The sequence below is a fragment of the Penaeus vannamei genome, chromosome 9 (assembly GCF_042767895.1).
Source record: "Penaeus vannamei isolate JL-2024 chromosome 9, ASM4276789v1, whole genome shotgun sequence".
Taxonomy (NCBI): Eukaryota; Metazoa; Arthropoda; class Malacostraca; order Decapoda; family Penaeidae; genus Penaeus; species Penaeus vannamei.
Genome location: NC_091557.1, coordinates 29,864,136 through 29,870,962, shown reverse-complemented (window position 1 = coordinate 29,870,962; position 6,827 = coordinate 29,864,136).

Here is a 6,827-nt window from a genome sequence, read left to right as displayed (position 1 = left end):
GGTCGTGCGAGAGAGGCAGGGGGGGAGTGGGAGTGAGGGAAAGAGAGAGAGAGAGAGAGGGAGGGAGGGGGGAAGGGAGAGGGAGAGAGAGAGAAGGTGGGAGGGAGGGAGAAGAAGGGAGAGAGAGCGAGAGAGAGGGGGGGGAGGGAGAGGGAGAGAAAGAAAGGGAGAGAGAGAGAGAGAGAGGTGGGAAGGGAGGGAAATAAATACAGAGAGGGAGGGCGGGAGGGAAAGAAATAGAGAGAGGGGGGGGGAGGGAGAGAGAGAGTCAGACAGAGGGGGGAGGGATGGAAGGAGGGAGAGGGGGAGAGAGAGGGAGAGAGAGAGAGGGAGAGGGAGAAAGAGAGAAGGAAAGAGAGATAGGGGGGGAAGAGATTTAAATAAAAAAAGAGAGAGAGAGAGAGAAGGACGGAGGAAAAGAGAGTATGAGAGAGAGAGAGGAGGGAGGGAGGGAGGAAAAGAGAGAGAGAGAGAACAAAGCAAGAAGCTAAAGATTAAAACGACGCGTTTGAGGGTCAGAGCGACCAGAAAGTTTATCTCCGTTTCACAAGTCACCCAAATTAAGATATAAAGGACACTGCATTACTTCTTAAAACACAAAAAAATAAATTATATAGAATTACGATACACATTTTACAGTAACTATTCTTAAACACTGACGTTTTCCAAAAGAATTGTCAAGATGTTCTTAAACAGAAACAAGTACAGTAGCAACAAGAGTGCTAGACAACACACTGTAAGCAACAACGGAGGTCAGATCGTACAGGCTGACAATAGACTATATTAGCACACAGTATGTCCTTCAACATTACGAAGAAATTGGAATGTTAAGTACAGAGAGATGTCTCGATATGTTGTATAACGGTGAGACACTTCTCTAGTCTCCCAGCACTTCGAAAACATGACATTGTATTACAAGCTATCAAATCCCGAGGTGCAGACAAAGTTAATGATTCTCGCTCTATTGACATTTCCCTATACAGTCTAAAGTTCTCGAGAAAACTGTTGCGCAACACAAGACAAACATGGACCTAACAGTAAGTTTAGTGAAACAACGTTCTTAAAGGTCCAAAATATATGGTAACATAGACAACGTCCAAATATTCGCTTACATTGTATGATCTATCCAAACCAACCTTGAAATCCTTCTTGACAAAGCAATGAAGTACAAAATCGATACATACTAGTCCAGAAGTTCTGCAACCGCTGGAGCCCAATCAAGTAAGTCATCAAAATATTTATAGCAAAGTAACGCATCTATCGGTGTTCCACAGGTATTTCTATGAGGGCCAATACTATTCACAACATTCATAGACGATTTTTCGACTGTAGTCCACAAAGTACTTTCTTGTCCAATACGCCGATGATTCACAACTTCTCCACAACATAGAGCATTAACAAGAAAAAAAAACACGCACAAAGATGATATTTCATCAAGATACTCTAAATCAGTCGGCAACCTTTGGCACCAGTGCCAGACTCTGCACACACAGCGCTTGTCTATGGCATGACGTGTGATTCAGAGGAGCAAAGAAAAAAGTTAAACAGCAAAATAATATGAGGGAGAGAGTCTCATTATTATGGTCTGCTAAATTTTAAAATCGAGAAATATTGGAAACGACTGCGAATGATCATGTAGCCTCCATGTTAAGTTGCCTGACACCACTGTCTGATAAATTCAATTGCATGAAGAAAGTAGCCTTGGCATTGTTACCAGCATTTGGATGTACACGCCAATGTAAGCCAGGTGTTATCATACATGCAGCATACCCTCAGTCTTCATCGCAGCAGGCTTACAACAGTTCACTCTGAGTGTTGTTTGAAGCTGCGTGTCCAGATACTAATATGATGAGTGTAAATCTAAAATTATAAAACATGTATTTTTTGTTACAAAGAATACTAAATGCTACTTAATTATTACAGTCATGCTATGCACGCACAGAAAAATACATCTGGGTATAGTGCTGAAAAAAAACTGGCACGCAAGGTCATCCATAAGAAGGCATTAATCATAAACTGGCACACTGCTCAAAAGGTTGCCGACCCCTGCTCTAAACAAAAGCCCATGAAATGCTAAAATTCCTACAGACACATGCATATCATACATTCATCAAAGGAGCATCTAAGTCATCAAGTTTCTAAACATAAGATCAAATAGGATATAGATGCATCAATTGTATGTGTATCTAAAATTTACGTGCACTATGAATCCAGTATTTAAGTAACAATAATAAATACTGCAACTCACAGAATTAATTATTTTGCATTTAAATTTAGCATTCCATTAGATCATCATCAATTTCAGATATATTAATTGGCTTAAATATATTTTTTCGTCACACAATCTGGTGTCACGGCAACGGGCACCATGAGGCCATGTCACCCATTTTTGTTATGACACTATTTATTTTTTTAATTCATGAGATACCCCCCACACACCCCATTCCGATGTAATCCCAAATGAATTCATCACGATAATGCCAACTTTTCAGGCGTTATGAGTGCCAGATTTGTCTTGAACATATGCACCGCATTTAGGAGTGAGGCTAGGGACCTGTGTTATCCTTAGCCTGAGTAACAATTGTTTGGACGCTAATGCCAATTGGGCAAATAAAATGGGCAGAATCTTGATCCCAAGCAGCTGACTGCATGACGCATGGCCTCGCCCATCGTTCGAGAACCAACGACCACTAGTCATACACACTAGTAAAACTATATAGTTAGTGACTAAATGGTATTGTGAACTGAGGTAATGTGTGTTTAAGTGGCGTTGTGAACAATAATGGTGGCAGTATTTTGTGTTTTCTAATGTACGATACATCATAAGTTCTGTATGCTATATATAGCCCTTTCTTGCTCTATTAAAAGACCAAAAAGCGTTATGTATGGCATTAGCAGTTTACCTTGCACGAATCCTGTACTAAGAACCTGCTAGTTTCTTGGCACATGTTTACTCTGATTTCTCCTTGTGGTTCCTGGACTATGGTTGCTTTCTGGTTGTGGTTTGTAAGGGTTAATAAGGCCGGCCTCAAGCACATCCATAGTGCCGTCTGGTTCTGAAGCCCCTGAATTAAAGCATCCTGAAAAGCCCGTCAGCTTCATCCACCATTCATTTGGCATTATGCTTTTCGTGGATGCCACACCAACATGCAAGACTGATGACGACTTCATACTCTTTGAAAAGCTACAGTAGCAGAGGTTAGGAATCTACTTCTGGCATGTGCTGAAAGGTCACATTTTTCTGGAGAGTAATTCAAGGGTAGGTCTTAAGTACACCAAAATTCCATGGGACTTTGCTTCAATCTCGCCTTCATTAAACATGAAGGCCAGGATGAATTGGTTGACACTGAAGTCAGCTGTTATGAAACAAGAACAGACCATCTGCTTCAATGAAAATCACTAGTGATTCTAACAGTGAAACAACTCAGTGCACTACAGAAATATTTAAAAGAAAATTATATGACTAGTTAAATTCATAATGAACCATCGCCAACTGAAAGAACGAGGGCTGAATCAAATTCTGTCCCACATCAAGTACAGTTCCTAGTAACTTGGGGCCTTTTGTACGTGCAGGTCTGGCCGTAAGCGTGGCTCTCTGGGCGGAATTCCGTCAGTTCGGTGCGAAATCTGGGGCTGAGGGAGCCAGCGAGAACACGACTCAGACCGTTCTTTTTCCTCGGGTATCTCCGGGCTTTTCAGGGTGCAGTTTCAAACTATTGTCTGTAATTAATATCTATAAAGTCAACAAACGTTATATTAGATATTTTGTAGAAGGCATTTAGAGTTGATAATTATAAAAATAGTTTTTTAATACCAATAACAAGCAAACAAGAAATGGCTAGATGGGTTAATGATTTAGAATATATATAGTATAGATATAATGACATATCGGTTTCCGTACTTATATATATATATATATATATATATATATATATATATATATATATATATATATATACATATATATACATATATATAATATATATATATTTATGTATATATATACATATATATATGCTTATATATATATATATATATATATATATATATATATATAAATATATATATATATATATATATATATATATATATATATATATATATATGCTTATATATATGTGTGTGTGTGTGAGTGGTAATACCAATAACAAGCAAACAAGAAATGGCTAGACGGGTTAATGATTTAGAATATATATAATATAGATATAATGACATATCGGTTTCCGTACTTATATATATATATATATATATATATATATATATATATATATATATAATATATATATTTATGTATATATATATACATATATATATATGCTTATATATATATATATATATATATATATATATATATATATATATATAAGCATATATATATATATGCTTATATATATGTGTGTGTGCGTGTGTGTGTGTGTGTGTGTGTGTGCGTGCGTGTGCGTGTGCGTGTGCTTGTGCGTGTACGTGTGTGTGCCCATTACAGCAAGCACCAGTCCCACGTGCAGGCGAGTGAACACCACGCTCCCCCCTCGTGTTGCAACAGAAGAAAAGCCGCTGGTCTCTTCAACCCTCCTTGGCGACAGCCCAGGATGGCACGCTCACATTTTCATCATGTGCATCTGTATCCTATCTACGATGAATGAATGCCAAACAACAAATGTGTTTTTAATCCTTATCTGGGGCCAAGTGCATCCTACTCAGTGTGTGCGTATGTGGAGGAATAAGATACAGACAGACAGACAAACATTGAAAGGGGAAGAGAGAACAAGGATAAGAAAAAAAATACTCTCACCTCCCCTGCGCAGGCGAGTCGCCTCCTTGCACCGGCTCCAAGACGCGACTGAGCGGACCGCTGTCCGATTGCCTTCTTATATAACGTGGTTTCTAGGTGCTGGAGGTCGTGCGAGAGAGACAGGGGGGGTGGGAGTGAGGGAAAGAGAGAAAGAGAGAGAGGGAGGGAGGGGGGAGGGAGAGAGAGAGAGAAGGTGGGAGGGAGGGAGAAGAAGGGAGAGAGAGAGAGAGAGAGAGCGAGAGAGGGGGGGAGGGAGAGGGAGAGAAAGAAAGAGAGAGAGAGAGAGAGGTGGGACGGGAGGGAAAAAATAAAGAGAGTGAGAGAGGGAGGGCGGGAGGGAAAGAAATAAAGAGAGAGAGAGGGAGGGAGAGAGAGAGTGAGACAGAGGGGGGAGGGATGGAAGGAGGAAGAGGGGGAGAGAGAAGGAGAGGGGGGGGAGGGAGAAAGAGAGAGAGGGGGGGGCGAAAGAGAGAGAGGGGGGAAGAGATTTTTAAAAAAGAGAGAGAGAAAGGGGGGGGGAGAGAGAAGGACGGAGGAAAAGAGAGTATGAGATCGAGATAGAGAGATAGAGAGAGGAGGGAGGGAGGGAGGAAAAGAGAGAGAGAGAGAACAAAGCAAGAAGCTAAAGATTAAAACGACAAACGCGTCGGAGGGTCAGAGCGACCATGGCATGACGTGTGATTCAGAGGAGCAAAGAAAAAAGTTAAACAGTAAATTAATATGAGGGAGAGAGAGAGAGAGTCTCATTATTATGGTCTGCTAAATTTTAAAATCTAGAAATATTGGAAACGACTGCGAATGATCATGTAGCCTCCATGTTAAGTTGCCTGACACCACTGTCTGATAAATTCAATTGCATGAAGAAAGTAGCCTTGGCATTGTTACCAGCATTTGGATGTACACGCCAATGTAAGCCAGGTGTTATCATACATGCAGCATACCCTCAGTCTTCATCGCAGCAGGCTTACAACAGTTCACTCTGAGGGTTGTTTGAAGCTGCGTGTCCAGATACTAATATGAGTATAAATCTAAAATTATAAAACATGTAATTTTTTGTTACAAACCATACTAAATGCTACTTAATTATTATATTCATGCTATGCACGTGCAGAAAAATACATCTGGGTATAGTGCTGAAAAAAACTGGCACGCAAGGTTATCCATATAAAGGCATTAATCATAAGCTGGCACACTGCTCAAAAGGTTGTCATACACACTAGTAAAACTATATAGTTAGTGACTAAATGGTATTGTGAACTGAGGTAATGTGTGTTTAAGTGGCGTTGTGAACAATAATAGTGGCAGTATTTTGTGTTTTGTAATGAACGATACATCATAAGTTCTGTATGCTATATATATAGCCCTTTCTTGCTCTATTAAAAGACCAAAAAGCGTTGTGAATGGCATTAGCAGTTTACCTTGTACGAATTCTGTACTAAGAACCTGCTAGTTTCCTGGTACATGTTTACTCTGATTTCTCCTTGTGGTTCCTGGACTATGGTTGCTTTCTGGTTGTGGTTTGTAAGGCTGTCCGGTTAATAAGGCCGGCCTCAAGCACATCCATAGTGCCGTCTGGTTCTGAAGCCCCTGAACTAAAGCATCCTGAAAAGCCCGTCAGCTTTATCCACCATTCATTTGGCATTATGCTTTTCGTGGATGCCACACCAACATGCAAGACTGATGACGACTTCATACTCTTTGAAAAGCTACAGTAGCAGAGGTTAGGAATCTACTTCTGGCATGTGCTGAAAGGTCACATTTTTCTGGAGAGTAATTCAAGGGTAGGTCTTAAGTACACCAAAATTCCATGGGACTTTGCTTCAATCTCGCCTTCATTAAACATGAAGGCCAGGATGAATTGGTTGTCACTGAAGTCAGCTATTATGAAACAAGAACAGACCATCTGCTTCAATGAAAATCACTAGTGATTCTAACAGTGAAACACAACTCAGTGCACTATAGAAATATTTAAAAGAAAATTATATGACTAGTTAAATTCATAATGAACCATCGCCAACTGAAAGAACGAGGGCTG